Genomic DNA, 20,219 nt, shown 5'->3' with positions numbered 1-20,219 from the left:
TCTTAGCCATTCCAGGCTGTCATGGGCATGTTAATACAAAGGAAGGTTCCTCCCCCCGATGTACAGCATCTCAGGCATTTCTAACGTGTTTATCAACTCGGTATGAAAGCTTTCTTTTGCCTCTATTGTATGCCACCTCACAAGTGTCATTTACTTATAAGCTTTATCTACACTAGACAATGTTACCAAAAAATTCCTGATGGTGGTAGAACCACTAATAGAACCAGGTTCTGGTGGCTTCCAGCATTTTTATCACTTAATTAAACATGCAGGTTTTTTGAGTTCTGTGAGTGCAAAAAATATACTGATTTTTTTTTTTTTTTTAATTTGCAGAAGACATCTGAAACTAGAAATTGCAATTTGACTTGTTTTATACAAGTCCTCATTGAGAAAGAAAGGATCCAAGTTTGAAGAAGTTCTCTCCCTTTGCTATGTGGCTTCTAGAGGAGGAAAACAGATTCAAGACAGTAAACAATGCAACATCAAAATAGACCTCTTCAGCCTCAAGAAGAGGTACCTTGCACTTTTTTCCTGCTATTCTCAGCCACACAGCATATTCAAGAATGAAGTGTTAACAATATTGCACTGGGAAATAGAAGTAAAACAAGAGAGAGAGATAACAAGGACTGCACTTTCTTATCCCTGCAGATATGCAGTCCACACTATACAAGAAAGGCATACTGCAAATAATAGGGGAATCTGCAATTTTTTGAGTGCTTCTTCACAAGCACTTTATAAAAAAATCCAAGTTTGGGATCATAAACAGTATTAGCATACTACAATATTTATAACCTTGGTCCCTAATCGGAGCAGCAGAAATACAACCTTCCTCATACTTCCAGCAGTCAATCTTGACCTGGTGGGACCACTTGTGACAGGGGGTGAGTGAAAAGTGTGTTCAGTCTCAACACCTATTCAAGCCTTGGCCTGACTGATGTCACTGCCAGCAAGAATGCCTGGTAGCGCCTATAGACATTGGTAAGTTTTGTGATATGAATAGCGGTACATTGGGAATAAGAGAACCCCTCAATTTCACCTAGACCACTGAATCACCATCACGCAGCAACACCTGTCAGTCATTACTGTCCTACGCTGAATCTGAACCAACATGAAAGAATCTCTGTTTTATTGCTCAATTCAACCCACCCAGTTTCCATAATATTTATTTTCAGCGTGAAATAATATCACACAGTGAATGCATCAGTTAACATTATAGAATCTATATCAGGGCAAGCAATATATTTTACATGATACTGAAGCCACTACAGAGATGCTGGACATAATAAATGAGAGGGTATTATTCATGCTTAGAAGCAATACAAACACCTAATTCACAATTATTAATTTTTATTTCTGTTACTCACTGACAAATGTAACTGGTAGTAAAAAAAAAGTTTAGAAATCTCAAGTTTTATCATGTGTTTGGTTAATTAATCCCTAATGTGCCTGGAGATTTAAAAACAATAATACAAATTAGTACCCGTTTCAATGATTAAATTTAATAAATGTTGTGCTACATTACTGTGAACTGTTTCGCAGATGATAAAGTTGTACTTCTAGTCCACAAGAATGTCCTTGATAACTACAACTGGAAAACAGCCTAATTTACTGCACACGCATTTCTATCAAATGCAAAAAGTATATCAAAAGAAAGAACTCATTTTTCTTTCATCTTTCATTTACAGGAATCTTAGGGGCTACCTGTAACAATAGTGCTAAAACATTTTAGACAGAAATGTGATTTTAGAGCTATTACTGCTGAGCTGGGAAGTTGCTGAAAAGAGTCTTGTATAGGGAATGAGAGATGCTCCTGCTGGAGGAGAGGCCTTGTTAGGCACAAAGCAATCCCAGGTCAGATTAAGGAGAAAGAGGCACAAGAAACAGCTTGTTGAATCCATACATTTGTATTATAAGGCTGGTGCAGCTTCCTGTCTCCCCATCTCTGATGAGGTCATAATTTGCTAACACCATGAACAGTGACCTTAAATAACAACGTGCAGTGATTTTCAAGACACTGGAGTACATAAAACTACCTTTAAAAATCAAAAACAAGGAGTCTGGTGGCACCTTAAAGACTAACAGATGTTCTGTTAGTCTTTAAGGTGCCACCAGACTCCTTGTTGTTTTTGTAGATACAGACTAACACGGCTACTCCCTGATACTTTAAAAATCAGTCATTTCCCTCAGAGTTGTGTGGCAGTACTCTGGAAGCTGAAGTTGAGGGAGTAAGGTTAGTATCCAGGAGGGGAGGGATGAAGAGGATGCAATAATAGGGGCAAAATACAACCTGCACCTGGACGAGCGTTTTGATGTCGAGTACTCATTTCTACTGAAGCTTGAAGGGTGTTTTTCCACTTCTTCCTCTCATTTATTCTGGTTTACACAACTCAGTCCAGTACATCAACCTATCCTCCTTCAACAAAGAGCACCTTTTTAAAACCGAGGAACTTCACTAAAACTGAGCACTGTTTCTGAGCTGATATTCCTGGGAAAATAAAATAAAAGTAGTGCTTTTCTAGGGCTGGTCTACCCTATGGGGGGTGGGGAGAGATATCGATCTAAGTGACGCAAGTTCAGCTACGTGAATAACGTAGCTGAAGTCGACGGACTTAGATCTACTTACTGCGGTGTCTTCACTGCAGTGTGTTGACGGGAGACGCTGTCTCGTCGATTCCCCTTGTGCTTCTCATTGAGGTGGAGTACCAGAGTTGACGCTAGAGCAATCGGTGGTCGATTTATCACGTTTAGACTAGACAATAAATCAACCCCCGCTGGATCGATTGCTGCCCATCGATCCAACTGGTAGCGTAGACAAGCCCCTAATTAAATCCCGCACCTGAGGATACCTTGAAGACTATTGTTTATATGTCACTATAGGTGTATGTACATTTTTTTCCATTTAGAAAACAAAATACTTGACCTTGATTGTAACACTTTGCTTTCAGGTTGTTGTACCAGCCCCTTGTCTCCCAGCTAGTATAAACAACATACAACGGTCCTCACTAACACACCTGTTTATCAACTCAGCCCTAACTTCAGAGCTGCGACAGGCACTTTCATAACAACAAAATGCCTGCTTCCCAAGGAAGTTATTAACCGAGATTTTAGACAAGGGGGGTTTCCTAATTTCTAAGGCTTTGTCCACAATAGAAATCTGCCTGGTTACAACCATATGTGCCCTGCCACTGATGTAATGATACCAGCACAAACCCCTAGGGTGGGCAAGACAAACGGCTGTAAGCAATAACTTGCACTGCTGCAGTTTATCCCAGTGTCACACAGTGGTAAGCTCCACTTGTGCATATACCGATCTACACAGATTTTCTACTGATGCAGGTATACCAGGGGCTCGTTATCAATGTCAAGTGTAGACAAGGCTTTAGTTTCAGCCCTGCCTTCTCCTTTCCTCATTTAATCGGGCTCTAACATTCAGAGCTGGAAATTAAGATCTGTTGCTCAACATACACTTTGAAGGAAAGCATTATCTAAATACTTGACTTGTTCAGTACTTGACATTTTCAGGATGTTTAACTTCATGTTTTAGCCAGGTCTATAATAATCCTACATCAGTGCTCCGTGGCATCGTGCATGGTCACTGGAATGTCAGTGTAGGATTTCTTACACGTGCTGAGCTACTGGCACAGATTACCCCAGCAATCCCCGAGTTAATGTTTCTCTCAATACACAAAAAGCTGAACTTTGCAAACTGAGAAAGAGGCAGATCAACTTTTGAGCCACGCAAATGGACACTGTCCATTCAACTGCTAGATATTAAAATGATTAAGAACCTAAATGGACACCGCTTCCAATTCAGACATGCACAGTATCTCTACATGGACAGGAGCCATTAAGAACAGATCCAATAGGCATCATAGCACAATATGGAAAAATTACAGCTCTAATTTTTTTTTTACTATGATCGTTTAAACTCAGTTCTTTCACAGCTGGAGGGAATATAGGCTTGATACTGGCATGAGCTAAAATGCCTTTTCTTGGCCAACTGGCATCCTCAAAGCTGTAGTGGCAGAAAAAACGCTACCCTAGCAGCCATTAAATGCTGCCTCTGGTTCCAGAGGAGGTGTGTCAGGGAAATGGAGTGGTAGGAGTAGGTGAGGGGGTGAAGGATGATTGCCATGATAAAGGGCTGCGCTGATTTGGTAGGAAGCAGTTGAAGCCCAAGGAGAAGATGAAAAATGGATCCATGGCCATGTTATGAAAAGCGTTAGCCTTTCACTGCTACTCTGAGAAGACACACAAACAGAAAGTGGGTCAAAGAAAGCAGGCACATGTGAAAAATTGCAGTAATTTCCCCCAAAGCTAAATGTATTAGCTGCTATTTGTACATTTTTATATTAAAATATTACAAGTTTTGAGCAAGTAGGATACTTTGCTCTAGGAAGCAGGAAACTCAGTCAGAATTATACCACCAGCTTTCAGTGGCTTCTGGTCTTTTGTTCTAATGGAGAATACATGCCCCCACTACTTCCCCTTAAATCATCTAAAATCTCCGTGGACTGTTAAAGATAATTCTGTTCAACTCACCCTCTCTCCCCCTTTAGTTCAGCACCAGGAGATGTCTAAATAAGAAACCAAATGAGTGCTTAATTTTTAAACCATGACAGGAATCATCATAAGCAATGTCGTTGCCATAGCAGCCATGCACAGGATTACTGAGAACACTGCAAGTAAATTAATGACTGCATGCACAATGACTAAACAAAGGTGGAGAACGAAAAAGACACCAACACAGTCCAGCTGAGACAGCGTGTAAAGGCAAGAAAAGGATATTAAAATCAATTATTATAAAATCAAAATTAGTTAGCCACAAATCCACAACATAATCTTAAACGAAGACTTCTAGTCTGGTAATATTTCAGACACAGCATGGGTAGTCCACAACTTCCTTGGAATGTTCTCTCCCCATCCATCCTCCTCTACATATCAGAGGGTTTTTTATTTGTAGCTCTTAGAGGGTACAAGAGCTGGAGACACACCATTCTCACTGCCTTTACTGGTTGTTAAATGCCAGAGATTAAATTTAAACCAATCTCACTTTCTGTAAACCCTGGTACCAGAATTCTACCTCCCCATACCCCCTCCCCCATCATAAAACAGCACACATGGTGATGAAATACCGACTGCTGATGACAGGAAGGACTGCAAGGTATCAGAAGAGCCATTGAAAATTAATCGTCCAACTCTAACAACATCTTCACTCCTTAATGTGTTTGCATTGCTACTCCCATCTTCCATATAGTCCATGTAGGTTGTAGGTGCCTCATGGCAGGGACCTTGCCTTTTCCACATCTGTAATGTGTTGTGTACACTTACATCACTACAACAAATAATCCATAGCTATCTATTAGGCGTCATGAGTCCACCTGCAGGTGAGACAGAAAAAGATATAGAACTTGACTGAAGCCACAGAAGCTTAAGCAAACTAAGCAGTCATGGGATAAGAGGGAAGGTCCTCTCACAGATCAGTAACAGGTTAAGAGATGGGAATAAAAGGATAGGAATAAATGGTCAGTTTTTACAATGGAGAGAGGTAAATAGCAGGGTCCCCCAAGGAACAGTGTTAGGACCTGTGCTGTTCAATATATTAATAAATGATCTGGAAAAGGGGATGAACAGTGAGGTGGCAAAAACTGCAGACGATACGAAGTTACTCAAGGTCATTTAGTCCAAAACTGACTGCAGAAAGTTACAAAGGGATCACAATAAATTGGGTGACTGATGGCAGATGAAATTCAATGTTGATAAGTACAAAGTAATACACACTGGAAAAAATAATCTCAACTATACATACAAAATGACAGGATCTAAATTTGCTGTTACCACTCAAGAAAGAGATCTTGGAGTCATCATGGTTAGTTCTCTGAAAACATCCACTCAACGTGCAGTGGCAGTCAAAAAAAAGTTAACAGAAGGTTAGGATCCACTAAGAAAGGGTTAGCTAATAAAACAAAAAATATCACGATGCCACTATGTAAATTAACGATTCGCCTACACCTTGAATACTGCATACAGTTCTGGTCGCCCCATCCAAAAAAGATATAATTGGAAAAGGTGCAGAAAAGAACAATGGAAATGATTAGGAGAATGGAACAACTTCCATATCAGGAGAGCGTAAAAGGACTGGGACTGTACAGTTTAGAAGAGAGATGACTAAGAGGGGGTATAGGATAGAGGGCTATAAAATCAAGAATGGAATAGATAAAGCGAATAGGAAAGTATTCTTTACCCCTTCAGATAACACAAGATACCCAATGAAATTAATAGGCAGCAGGTTTAAAACAAACATAAGGAAGTACTTCTTCACACAACACACTGTCAACCTGTGGAACTCATTGCTGGGGAATTTTGTGAAGGCCAAAAGTATAACTGGGTTCAAAAAAGAATCATAAGTTGATGGAGGATAGGTCCATCAATGGCTATTAGACAAGATGGTCAGGATGCAAACCCATGCTCTTGGTGTCCCTAACTCTCCAATTTCTAGAACCTGGGACTGGAAGACAGATCACTTGAAATTGCCCCATTCTGTTCATTCCCTCTGAAGCATCTGGCACTGGCCACTATCAGAGACAGGATACTGACCTGGATGTACTACTAGTCTGAACCAGTATGACTGTTCTTATGTTAAACATTCCCTGATGACACACTAAAGTGACTGTTTTCAAATCTCTCCTTTGGGATACAAAGTCACAAGAAGAAGAGCTATAAAATCAAGTGTAACATTAAAAAGACAGTGACATACTCCTAATCAAAGTAACGTGGTACTTACAAAGATATGGCAAATTCATGATGTCCCTAGTACTTTCCACTTTGCCCTTTTAAATATTTGTAAAACTCCTTGGAAGCTTGAAATTAAAAACTACATCCAATGGTTAAGGCCTGGACTGGGATGTGGGAAATCTTGGTTCAGTTCCCAGCTCTGCCATAGACACTCTGTGTGACTTTGGGCAACTCACTCAATCTCCCTACCCCAGTTCCCAATATTATGCTTGTATGTTCTACCCCTTTCTCTCATCTTTTTTTTTTTTTTGTCTATTTATAATGAAAGCACTTCAGGTTGGGACTGTCTCTTACTATTTCTATGCCCAGCGCCTAGCACGACAAGGCCCTGATGTTGGTTTAGGACTCAAGGCACTACTTTAATACAAACAAAAAATAAAAAAAGATTTCCTCAACTGGGTACACCCTGTTTATTCCTATAGGATTATTTCTAAGTGTTGAGCATATATAGTAGAAAAGAATTAAAATTAAGGCCATGAAGAATTACCTGAATTTTGCAAAGACAGCTAAAGACAAAAATTAAGTCAAATGTTGATCTTGGAAAGAATCTTAAGTGTCCTTTTATGTCCTTTTTTATAGGAAAACCATTTCAGCTTTTCACTTTGGAAATATTTTTGAAAGTTCATTCAATCTCCTGTTTGTGCAAACAATCGCTTGAAATACCATAAGGAAGGGGTTGGTACATACTTTTCATAATGTAAGCTCTACTCTGTCTTCTGATTCATTTTAAAAATAAAAAAATAAGGTTACCCTAGGGCAGAATGGCTTTCCTAAAATTATGACACTATATGAGAAGCTTATTTAGATCAGACGCAAACTTGTGAGAGCTCAGAAAAGATGCAAAGAAAAACCCTCATGGCCACAAAACTGACACGTAACCAGAGGAAGTAACACAATTCTAAAGAGAAAAACACAACATTATACCACAAAGGGCAATGATTATGCAAACTGAAGATCCACACATGGATATGAAGAGAACTTCTCAAAAACACTTGTGAGGACTTACATTGCTAGTAGTACGTGTTTTCCCCTTCAATTTCATTAATGAACAAATGGCAGCTATTTGTAAACTGCTCCAATGTTTCATCTAAGTGTCTGAGCTGCCACCAACTGGCTTTTTGCTCATAGCTTCTTCCATTTCAAAACTCACCCTGACAGTTTCATGTAATCACCAAAGCTCTACGTAAACAGTTATGTGGGCAATGTGTTGATATCGTTTCTTGGTATGGAGGCAAAAGGTACTAAAGAAACATGCTTCTTCCCCCCACCCACCCCACCCCACCCAGAGCAAAAAACAGTGAACCATCCTGTATAAGCCGAGTTTACACATTGTAGAAACTGAAACTGGTTATACTGAAAGTTTGGTCTACTAGTGTGGACTGAGCGAAATTGTGTTATAACCAGGTTAAAAAAAAATGTTCTCAATACAATGAAACAAGATCAATACCAATAAACAATTTTTAAGGCGCATGCTCTAAACCAGGTCTGTACCTCCACCTGGTTTCATAACCTGTGATAACATTGTTTGGACCTAACTATATTAGCAATTTTTCTAAAATATTCCCCGCGAGCAATGGTGGGAGCAACAGTAGACAAAGTACCACAAGTCACAGTGGTTAAAACCATAGCAGCTGTTTGACACTAAGGTTGTTCATCACTGTTACCAGTAGAGATGTGCCAATGGAATGAAGGGTAGTTCTCTGAAAAATAGTAAGGACACAGCAATAGCAGCTAGCTAGACCATGCTGTAACAAAGTTTGGCCACCACCATGTCAAGGAATGTTTGCCATGTGTAGACAGACTTTTTGCTAACGGGAAGGAAAACTAGACTTGTCTGTGCCACTTGAAGAAAAGTCATTTTAATGCTCTTAACATCAACTAAGAAATAAGACTAGTCTTAAAGTAACTTTGTTAAAAGATTCAAAAATGGATTCAAGCTGAACATTTCTGGGCAGGATCTTTCAGATTTCCTGAGTTCCATAAACAGTTAGGATTTAGACTGCAGATTTGATACTTGAATATACATACCAACACGCTCCTCCCAAAAGCCGGCCCTTTTCAAGCTGGCCTTTGAAACACGGAATAATCAATGGGGATACTTTTAAACTCTTTGGCACTAATGGCTTCAGAGAGCATGTTTACAGTTGTGCAAGGGAAAAAAAAGGTTTTGGCCATTAAATTTAACGAATCTCAAGGTCCCTGCAAAACAAACATATCGACTAGACAAGCCTAATAATAATGTGCAGCTCTGATGTGTCACCTGCAATTTGTTTTCCTCACTGTCTTGAAGAAAACAATTGGGTCCTCCCTGCAGGGCTCCTTCTAGCAGAAGGGTTCTATTATATACATTTGCAATCTCCTCTGAGGGCTGGACAAGTACAGTATTCCTCCGGATTGAGCCAACATGTTTAGTCTCCTTTCCCGATGCTTCTTCACTGTTCCAAAGGCTCTCCGTCAGCCCGTGAACGCAAAGTCCGCTCATCCATACATTAAAGATATTTAGGGGTCAAAATTGCCTGTCTAGGAAACATTTTAAGTGACAGGCAAGAAATAAGATTCATAGTTAAAGGCAATCAAGCTGTCTAACCATGAAAAATCATGGAGCTGAAGAAGAGCTCTGTGTAGCTCAAAAGCTTGTCACTTTTACCAACAGAAGTTGGTCCAATAAAACATATTACCTCACCCACCTTGTACCATGAAAAAAATCAGTTTGATAGGCCAGGAAATTATAGCCATATACATCACTCCCACCTGTCATAATTCCCCCCCGCAGATATTTACTTTAACAAATACAGTTTGCATGCGTAACCTATGCCTGCTTGATGTGGTGCTCTGTTCCCCTCTAGCAGCACCTAGACCATTCTAGAGATTAACAAGTTTACTACAGCATTAGGTAAGAGCCATGTGGCTTTTAGTTCATGAAGTAGAGGTGCATGCACTAAGCTTCAGAGGTCCCAGGTTCGATCCCGCCCGCCGATGCCCGGGATCTGTCGGTGTTACACATGCATTACTTAGTCTCTAATAAAAGGCAGAAAGTTTTTATGTTCATCATTACCCTAGAACTACATGACAAAACAAATGCTATCAAACTGTAAAAATGGTCAGGAACCAAAGATGAGGGAAAAATCCAGATTGTTCAAAACAGACAAAGCACTGACATATCAAGGTGTCAACTTACACTATCTGTGGTAGGTATTAGACATAGTTATCAACTTTAATGATAAGTAAGCCCTTGTTCCCATTATTTCCTCCCAAAAGGGAAAGAACTAAAGACTCAACTAATCATATCCTCTGCAGTCCAACCAGCACACACTTTTCATATATATTCCAAGATTTTTCCATGTCAAACTTAAAATTAAGAGCATTCACTTTTAGAATGTTTTCATTGTATTTTTCAGTACTGAGAGTTCAACAGATTGCCGTATAAATTATTTTACACACACACACACACACACAAATTATGTGTGTGTATATATATATATACATACACACACACACACACACCTTAGAATAAATTTGCCAATAGTTTAATAATCCCCATCATTAATTAGATTCCTAAGATCATTGACCTCTGGATGAAAAAACTAAACTCTAATTTAAATCATTCCCTGGGTTATCAATGCTGTTAACAGATCAAGAAGAGATTTTTACGTAGGTTCTGGTCTGAGTTTTTGGATTATTTAAGATCTAAGTAAATTTATCTCAAGTCTGACCATGTTTAGGTCTTGAAGCCTATCTTCATAAGGCTTTACCCCAAATTAGTCAATGTTTTCTTTCCCCTGTATGTCTTCCAATGCATAGATGGCCTCAAAAATCAGTACTCCATTTGGTATTCTAGATGTGGCCTCAAGCATCTTCTACAGCAGAATCCTAAGTCCCTTCCTTTATAACCCAGTGCATCCAAACACCATTTGCTTTCCCTGCAGTATCATACAATTCAATATTTACTCACACACTTAGGGTCTTTCTAAATTCCAGTTCTAGCATGTTACCCATTCACTGCCTACTACACCTCATCTCACCAAATGCTGGTCCTTACATTTGATAAGAAGACTGCCTTTGCCGCTTATCTTCTCAGATCCTTCTGCAAATCTGCATTTCCATAGTACTTATGACAGACCCAATGTAGGCATCAGCAAGTTTAGATACATGTTTTTGGTTTTACAGATAAAATTGAGATTAGCCACTATATAGAGAGAGCCCTGAGGGACATCACTTACTCCTTTGCTGCCATTTATGAACTATGTACCACCCCAGCCAGATTTTTATCCAGGTCACTGCTTCAGTACAGAATCCAAAATCCTTGTTTTACATTGTTGTTTCTTATGTGATAAATAAAGTTTAAGCTTATATTACAAAACTTGCCGACTGTGTTCAGTGAGCAACAGCACACATCTTGAAAGTCACTCTTCCCTCCCCTCCAACACAAGGGGCTACAAATTTTAAAATAATCTAAACTCCAGGCATTACTTTTTTAAACAATTGGATTATCTGAAATAAATTATTGGTAAAGCCCACCACTGCAGGAGGGGGGAGAACCAAGTTATTGAAAATACAGTTAAACACTCTGGGCAAACATATGAAGTGTATTACTGCCCTCAGACAGGTACAGTTCCCAACATCCCATGGTTGCTGTGGCAACAATCAACAGAAGCTGATTTCAGGTGGGCAAACTACAGTAGAAGCAGAAACTTAACATATCCTGTTTTTATGCAAATGTAACAAATAATAAAGGAAGTGAAAATGAAAATAGGCTATGCAGGTTTCTAAACACTGGTCTTCAGAATTTTCTGCAAGGTATCAGCACTGCTATTAAAGGGTATTCTAATTACAACTGCAAGTGCTTCACTACTTTCACTGTAGCCAGAGTTGCCAACTTTCCCACGGTTAAATAAGTACCCCGACTTTCACAATAAACAAAGCTAATCCCCAAAAAAAGCTAATCCCAATTCAAAACAAGGCCAAAACAAGCTAAACCCTAAGAACCCCAACATTCTGTGTGTCTTGATCCCCCCGGCGTGCAGTCTGGGACTGTGGTGGGCCCACCGTGCACCCATGCCTCTCTCCCCACTTTGCCCCTTGCCGCTGTTTGCCGGGAGCCGATCAAAAAAAAAAAGAAGCTACAAGCCAAACAAGCTACAAGCCAAACAAGCAATAAGCTACAAGCCAAAAACTAGCCAACAAGCAACTCACAAGACAATTAAACCAAAAAGAAGCCCAATTTCTGCCTTTTTTTGCGGGTTTGACATGTCTGACTGTAACACTATTTCCACTCAGAACTGTCAATTTCTCCTTGTCAACTGCAAAACCTTGCCTGTTTAGTCTCAAATGGGATTTTGGGGGGAAAATAGAAAAATCCATTAGATATTTATGAGTAATCTAGGTGGGAGAAGGTGATTCTTCTACTCCAAAACTTTTTTTAAAAAACAAATAGCTTAGGTAATTGAACTAGACTTTGTTTCATATGTGATTAGTTCTCAATGAGGAATATTGGGTCCCATCAGCATACACTGAAAATTAACAAGATACAAGCAATTAAAAATGGGCTTGCCCATGCATAGTAAAAGTAATGCCTATGGAATTACGGAGTTATGAGAACCAGCTGCATAACTGTCCAGCGTACCCAGTAGGTACTGAGTGTCAGTCAGTAACTAACAGACTAGTCAACTTTAACACCTATGACGTGATCTCACAGAAGTTGCACAACTCCACTAGTGCAACCAGGATCCATTTTTTTCTTTTAAATTAAGCATAATTAAATGCAAACAACCTATTTTTAATGCAGCATTAAGTTTACACATACGACCATGCAACTCAGGAAATTACACTTAAATTTCTCATTGCACTGTTAGTTCATCCTTGTTGCAGAGGCAACACTTTTCGTTATTAGTTAGGATACTACATGTATATCGTATAGATAGATTCCTCAATACATATATACTTAAGGCTACTTAAGAGTTCTGCCCTTTATACTTTTGAAGTCTAACTTGTTACTGACATGTTAGACCTATAAAACCAGAAAGTATTTAAAGAATTAAAATACTATGCTAACTGTTTCTGTCCACAATGGGACAGGGCTTCACACCATAATAAAGCCAGGCAGAAAAAGGCTTTTTTACCTGCTTCAGATTTTAGCATCTGTCTCATAATGGTTTGTCCAGCTAATCAGAGGCCTGAAAACATATTGTATGTGCTACAATACCTAGCAACAGCTAGGATATACTAGCAACCTTAACTCCTGCTTTTGTTATTTTTCATCCATCCATAACATTTACCGTAGTTACAAAGAAAAAAGCGTTACTGACTTGGTCATGCCACTTAGCATGGAGCAGTTACAATGTAAAAGCAAATACACATGTCACTGCAAATATTAAACACTATTCAGTGTTCAAAATAATTATTTTGAAGTGCTCAAAAGCGGCTACATTCAGAGGACACACATTTTAAGACAACAACAATCAAACTGAACACCTAATTATGCAACTACTCTCCGGATGCCATTTCACCTGTTTCTTCCATTCCCTTCCTTCCACTTTCTAGAACTATCCCATGTCAAAGGGACACTCCCAACCTAGATCACTTCAGTCTATTGTCACCACACACCTAGAATTACTATCACTGGAAGCTGGGGGGTGGGGGAGTATTTCTCCATTCCTAGTTTGTTTACTTTGTGCATTTGACAGCCATTTTGTGTACACTCAGTTTTCCTTTTTGTAAGAATCTTTTACACCAGAAGCAGAAAACAAAGAACCTTATAAAAATAGAGGGAAAATTGTAAAACTACAGAAATTGGCACAGGAACTCAATGGTAGATGAAGTACACTTCTACCCCAATATAACGCTGTCCTTGGGAGCCAAAAAAATCTTACCGCGTTATCAGTGAAACCATGTTATATCGAACTTGCTTTGAGCCGCCGGAGTGCGCAGCCCCCATGAGCACTGCTTTACCGCGTTATATGTGAATTCATGTTATATTGGGTCGCATTATATCGGGGTAGAGGTGTATCTGAAACATAGTGTAATTTATACTCTTTCAGTTAACTTAATTTTAAGTTGACTGTGTCCCTTCCTTCAAGGAAGGGAGACACAGGGGAGATGTCTAAGGTGGAAGCTGTATAAGAAACAAGAAGAGAAACAGGACAAGCAATGGAGGGGAGAAAGCGCAGAGCAAGAAATCCCCCTCCATCTGCCAAAAAGAAAAGAAAAAGTGAGGGAGCTCAAAAGTTAGATACCCAAGAACAGAAAAGGGAAGAGAATTCTTAATGTAGGAAAGAGAAGTCCAGCTCTGATTTGTAAATAGATTTTTTATTTTTCAAAGAAAGAAAATTAAGTGTTGGAGAACACGAAGTTGGAAAAAGAAAAATTAGGTTAGAGCATGACAGAACGCAAGTTATACAGTACCATTTTACACACCATAAGCTTATTGTCCTATTATAAAAGTGCAAAGTGATCAGCAAATCGCCTCATGTAATATCACTCAACTAGTTCTCTACCCAAGTCCAGAGAACAGGATCATTTTTTGTAAAATCCAGAACAGAGTTTCCAGTTAGAGAACCGTAACACCTGTACAATTTAAGCTACACAGGATGATTTCATAAAGTACAGCTCTAGCTGGGAACTTAACATACAATTACCACATGAATAGTCTGCAGATAATTAATGAATTATTCAAATAACTTAACCTGCTTATATGAACAAGTCAGCAAGCTATTTTCCCACAACTGGGTACTGTGCACTGTTCTGTTCTACATTACCTCAAAATATGTTCAAACTGGGTGGGACAATTATATCTAATTTAAATTATGGGGCTGATCTTGAAAACATTTACGATTAGGTGCCGACTCAACTCCTGAGAGTAGTCCCATTGAAGCAAGCACTACACCTTTAGTAAGTAACTGAAGGGTCGGACATTATGCAAGTACTGTCCTCCTCACAGACACACAGGAATAATTTTCAAACTTGGCTGCCTAAAGCTAAGCACCTAAAATCCATATTCAGGGACTAAAATAGAGGTGGCTTCATTTTCAGTGAAAGCTGCAGATGTTCAGTGTATCTCACTTCAGCTGGAACTGTGGTGTCCAGTGAAAGTTAGGCCACTTACGGTGTTTAAATAGAGATGGATGCCTAAAGTTAGGCGCCTCTAAGTTTGAAAGTTTTGGCTGTAAGTATTTACATTCAAAATGGGAACAAATGTACTGGATTCAACTGATTCCTCATTAATCCTTCAATTGGTATGATTAGCCACCCCAATGCAGTCTAGTTATCAATGCAATGACAAGATTCACAGTGTCCATTTCAGGGGCACAAGAGAACTGCATTGAATTTATAGCAAGCATTTTGGGGACAAAGGGGGAGGTTCAAGTCTATTATTATTCATTGTGTATCCCTTCCTGTAGAGAAAAAAATACACCGCTACCTCGATATAACGCGACCCAATAGAACACGAATTCGGATATAACACGGTAAAGCAGTGCTCCAGGAGGGCGGGGCTGCGCACTCCAGTGGACCAAAGCAAGTTCAATATAACGCAGTTTCACCTATAACGTGGTAAGATTTTTTGGCTCCCGAGGACAGCGTTGTATCGAGGTAGAGGTGTACTGAGTACCAAAGTAGTCTTGCCCAATACAATTTGTGCCTGCAGAAATTTATGTTTCAAGGTTTTGAAAAACAGAATAGTGTGTCCTAAAATTACAGACTGCATATATACAGATTCTGGAAATAGAAAACAATGGGTACATTAATTGCATAATTTAACAGAAATGCTACATACATTTGAAAATATACTACACTTCGGATGCTTTCATTCTTTAAGACTGACTTGCCTGAGAGAATAAAAAAGGACCTAAAATTATACACAGCACTCCAATTATAAGTGATGTAAGCAGAAATCTAGGGCATTGACAGTTTTCTGCCTGGTTTCAATTTATTTATTGAACAACATTGAGATGTTTTAATAAAAAGATTTATACAAACTTGCACCTGCAAGCTACAAATTATCTGTTTTTATGGCTATTAGGCTCAAAATCTAAGTTGTACATGCATCATATAATTACATGTCATTTTTTTTCTTTAAAATAGCTCTTTCTTAGAGAAGCAAGTGACACAGTGCAGTAATATCAAGAATGTAGTTAAAAAAAATTCACATGCCACAACAGCCAAGTTTCCTCCCTCAGTTTCATGCCCTGGGAGACCATTAGTCTCTCTAATAAGGAAGAGTGATCAAAAGGAGAGGCAGCTGTAAAATAAGTCTTTTTCAGTTGCATTAGTGTCTCCCTGATGCATTATAACAACATAATTGAGGGAACTACCTTTCTGATTTAACTATATCCACCTACAATGTGTTTGCCAGGAGCGTCTACCTTGTGTTGAGGGTACTAAGCTACCGATAATTTTCCCTTGGGGAAAAGAAAATAGAATCCAGCTGCCAACAAGAAAGAAGTAACCAAATCCCAAAGTGACACTACCCACAAACAGTACTAAATTGCCCAGGAGTCTTTATAATAGCAACAAGTTTTGAAAAATAATAAAGTCATGGCAACTACTATAAAGCTCAAATTTTAGACTAAGCATTTCCTTAAAATATTTTAAAAATCTATCAATTTTGAATACCATAGTTTTAGGCCCTGATCCTGAAGGGCACTGGTTTTTAAACTGTGGGGCATGCCCCCCTGAGGGGTGCACTGAGGTTATCAGGGGGATGCAAGGACCTGACTGGTTAAAAATGAAGCATTACCCAGCACACCCAGTGCAGTACTGCCATTTTACTGCCAGCCTGCTTCTCAAGAACCCACACCTTCCTCCACTCTCAAACGCTCACCCCGCCAACCCTAGTGGCTGCACTTAGAATCAACATAACCATAGCACCACAGACATGTCCCAGCCCCACAACAGAAACCTCACACCTGGCGTTGTGCATGCATGCACAGAGGGGGTGGAACCGCTGCGCACGCATGAGTAACTGCTCTGGGCAGCTGGGATTCAAACAGGGTGCACGAGCCTCCTCCCTGTACACGCTGGTCATTTGGGGATTCCCCCCACTCCCTCCAGGGGCTCCAAACCCTGCACCATCCAATTCCCCTCTTACCCCTATCTTAAGTGGGGCACATGTGGAACATGAATCTCCAAAGAGAGGGGTGCAGCAAAAAAAAAAAAAAAAGTTTGGGAACTTCTGCTGTAGGGTGATCCATACAGGCAGACCTTTATGTGTGGATGGGCAGTGTCACCCATCTAGGTCAGGGGCCTTTGGCAGTAAAGTTGAAGAAGATACAGCCAAGTTATAACCTGCAGCAGAGAGCAAAACAAGAAACAAGTGCAGATTTCAGCCTTATACTGTTCAAATGTGTTAATTTATTCTGCTTTTTTGTTGCAGGCAATTCTTGGTGGTGTATTCTAGTTTCCAGGTGTAATAAATGGTTTACAAATATCTAAAGTAAACTATACAAATTTTCTCTGAATTTGTCTCACATTGAGCAAATATTTAGTGTCACAAAAGTGTCAGCTTTAATCTGGCACATTTAAGATGTTTTTGCATTTTCAATTCACTGGGTATTTTAATACATAAACTGAACTGAAAAATAAACTGAATTTCTTCTCTAAGAAAATAGTTTGTCCAGCATTTAATTGCACCACTAGCAGCCCTATACACTCACTAGTAACTTTACTCACATACAGGTTATGTTTCCTCCCACTTCAGCCTATCCAAGTTCAAAATAAACAAAAATAACTAATTTGTCAAATATCACTGCTAAATCAAAGTCAACACTACGCAAATTTACAGGAAAAAACCAGACAGATTTACAGTGAATGTGACATTGAATCTGGACACAAAAATTAGGAAAGACTGTCTATAAGGCAGTTATCCAGATATACTGCAAGTTCTATTTCACATAAAGGCAACATGAATTGGAGTTATTGTACTGGGAATTTCACAAAAATTGTAAATTTTACTGTTGAGAGGAATATGTACCATAAAACATAAGCAGATGTAAATGGACCTTAATTCCTTACAAGAAAACTCAAATCAGTGGCATCATCACTGTACACCCAAGATCAATATCTTGGCACTTACAAATATAACAGCCAACCATGTGATTAAACAGCTCCCTTCAGTCTAATATATCTAGTGCAAAATTCACTCAGCAATAGTCCCATTATGAAAAACCATTGCACTAGGTACAAGCCTATTGATTTGCTGGTCTCCAGTTAAGGGTTCAAGTCAACTAGCCATTACTGTCACTCTCCAAAACACCACTATTTATGTATACATTTCATACATTAAAAGTTACAAATCCTGCTTTTTCAAAATATGAAAATGCATCTCCTCTTTCTTTTCACAGCAACTACACCTAAACACTACAAGAAATTCAAGAATGTTCAGACAGGTCATTAAATGAAATACTTGTTAGTTATCCCTGTAGCTAATGCAATTAATCTCCCAGTCAAAGGGGGACGAACAGAAATTCTGGAGCAACAGGGTAAGAAATCTGTCAGTGACAAGTCTGCATACAGGCTGATAGTTTGTACCCTGCAGGGGTACCATATTTGGAGGAAGCCATCTTCTACAGCAGCATAAAATATCCTTCAGCTATCATGGTTTGTTTTTAACCTGGGTCCTCCAACATGACAGACAACTGTGCTTTGAAAATACTCAACTGGCTACTGGAATATGCTATGCACTGCATTTTTTAAAATGTGACATTTGAGAAAGGGGAAGGAGGTTATTAAAGACAAAGCATTCCTGCCTCTAAAGAAGATGCCATGACTGATCTACTTTATAAAGCATATGCACCTTTTGCTTTATAGAAGGACATGTGCCTGAAAAAGATATAACACTTGCTTTAACAGAGTGGGAAACACTGATCAGATGTATAAGAACAAGGTTCCAGGATCTAGTACACAGGAGCGTGATTGGGAAGACAGCTTCTCTATGGATTCTTTCCATGACCACACTTCAAAAGGCTTCTCTAACATATAACTTTTGTCTGAAGATTTTTCAAAATCTCACTCCTTCATAAATTTATTAAGAGATAACAAACCCCTGTTGTGATAAAATATTAAAGAAATATTTGTAACTAAAAGTTGTTAAATAAAGCCAATATGAATTTTTATAAATCGGGTTTAAAATATGTTTGGAGATTGTTCTAAGTGACTGGTGACTATGCAAGATGATAAATAGGTTTTTTAACATGTATGGACTTAATATGAGCTACTTATTTTAATACTGAAATGACCTGGAATGCCAAAAATTACACCAACGATTAGGGTTATCTGTTATGAATAAGCACTTCTACATACACCTATTCATCATTTGCTAGAAGAAATAAGAGACCCTATGACCTAGGCTTAGTGAAACAGAACCTGAATTCAAACTGAAAACCTTGGCATTTTACTAATTTTAGAAGCATCAGATGTAAGCATCATTCAGCAAAACCTCATTTTGGGTGACACATAAATCCCGTCTGCTCTCCTTGAACATTAGAGATCTTGTAGCATTTTGCTTAAAAGGTTTGCACTGTTGTTCAAAAGATCCCTTTTTACCCTTCACACCCATCCAACTATTGCACTGGAAGAGTGCTATGTGCCAGTTGTCTGCCTCCTTCCATCCCAGAGGTGACTGCATTTCAGTGATGCTGCATGTATAAAGTTTATGAAGCACTTTGGGATCCTTCAGGATGCAAAGCATGCTATAAACACAAAATATTATTCAGGACCAGTAGCTAACTGTTAGACTGTTGAGGAAGAAGACGAAAAACACTATTAGCTACTGAACCACCTTCTCCAAGAGGCGATGAAACCAGCAGCCCTGACATGCTGATTGTTGTGTGTGTATGTTTTGGTGAAAATCCCTGGCAGAGAGAAAAACAAACAAACATCAGCCATTAGTCTGTCCCCTCCTCAGGCTTGTATCTCATTGACCGTTTTTCCCTTCAGCTAGAAAATGGGGCAGGGGCACAACATGGCTTTAGTTCAACTTCAGTATTTCCCTGAGAATGCCATGTTCACCTACCTGGCCAGAGCCTGAGTCCCAACCTGTTACCCATCCCTAAGGGAACTGGGGACGATTCACAAATCAGCAGGCAGGGAGAGGAGCCATTTAATCATCCACACACAAAAAAGTGGAGAAAGAGCCTCACTGGGAGAGCTGTGAGTGGCAGAGAGAATGACCACCCCTAGCCTGCCCCCCCTACACACCTGGGGGGTGACAGGGAGAATGACCTCCCCCAGAAACAAACCCCTGGAGTGGTGGCAGGGAGAACGATCCCCACCCCCCCCAGACACTCTCAGGGGCTGACAAGGAGAGTGACCCACCCTGCCTTCCCCAGACGCTGGGGGCTGGAGGGGTGGCAGGGAGAATGACCCCCAGTCCCCCACAAATAGACCCCCTGGGCGGGTGGCAGGGAGAGTGCCCCCCAGACCCCCCCCCC

The 20,219-nt window shown here is 39.6% G+C and overlaps 1 protein-coding gene across 4 annotated transcripts in view; it reads right to left on the bottom strand.

Moving 5' to 3' along the window:
• SETD2 (SET domain containing 2, histone lysine methyltransferase) overlaps positions 1-20,219 on the bottom strand; it is a 153,693-nt gene that overhangs the window by 132,033 nt on the left and 1,441 nt on the right. The window lies entirely within an intron of this gene.

The sequence above is a fragment of the Trachemys scripta genome, chromosome 2 (assembly GCF_013100865.1).
Source record: "Trachemys scripta elegans isolate TJP31775 chromosome 2, CAS_Tse_1.0, whole genome shotgun sequence".
Classification (NCBI taxonomy): domain Eukaryota; kingdom Metazoa; phylum Chordata; order Testudines; family Emydidae; genus Trachemys; species Trachemys scripta.
This window is presented reverse-complemented; position numbering and strand designations above follow the sequence as displayed.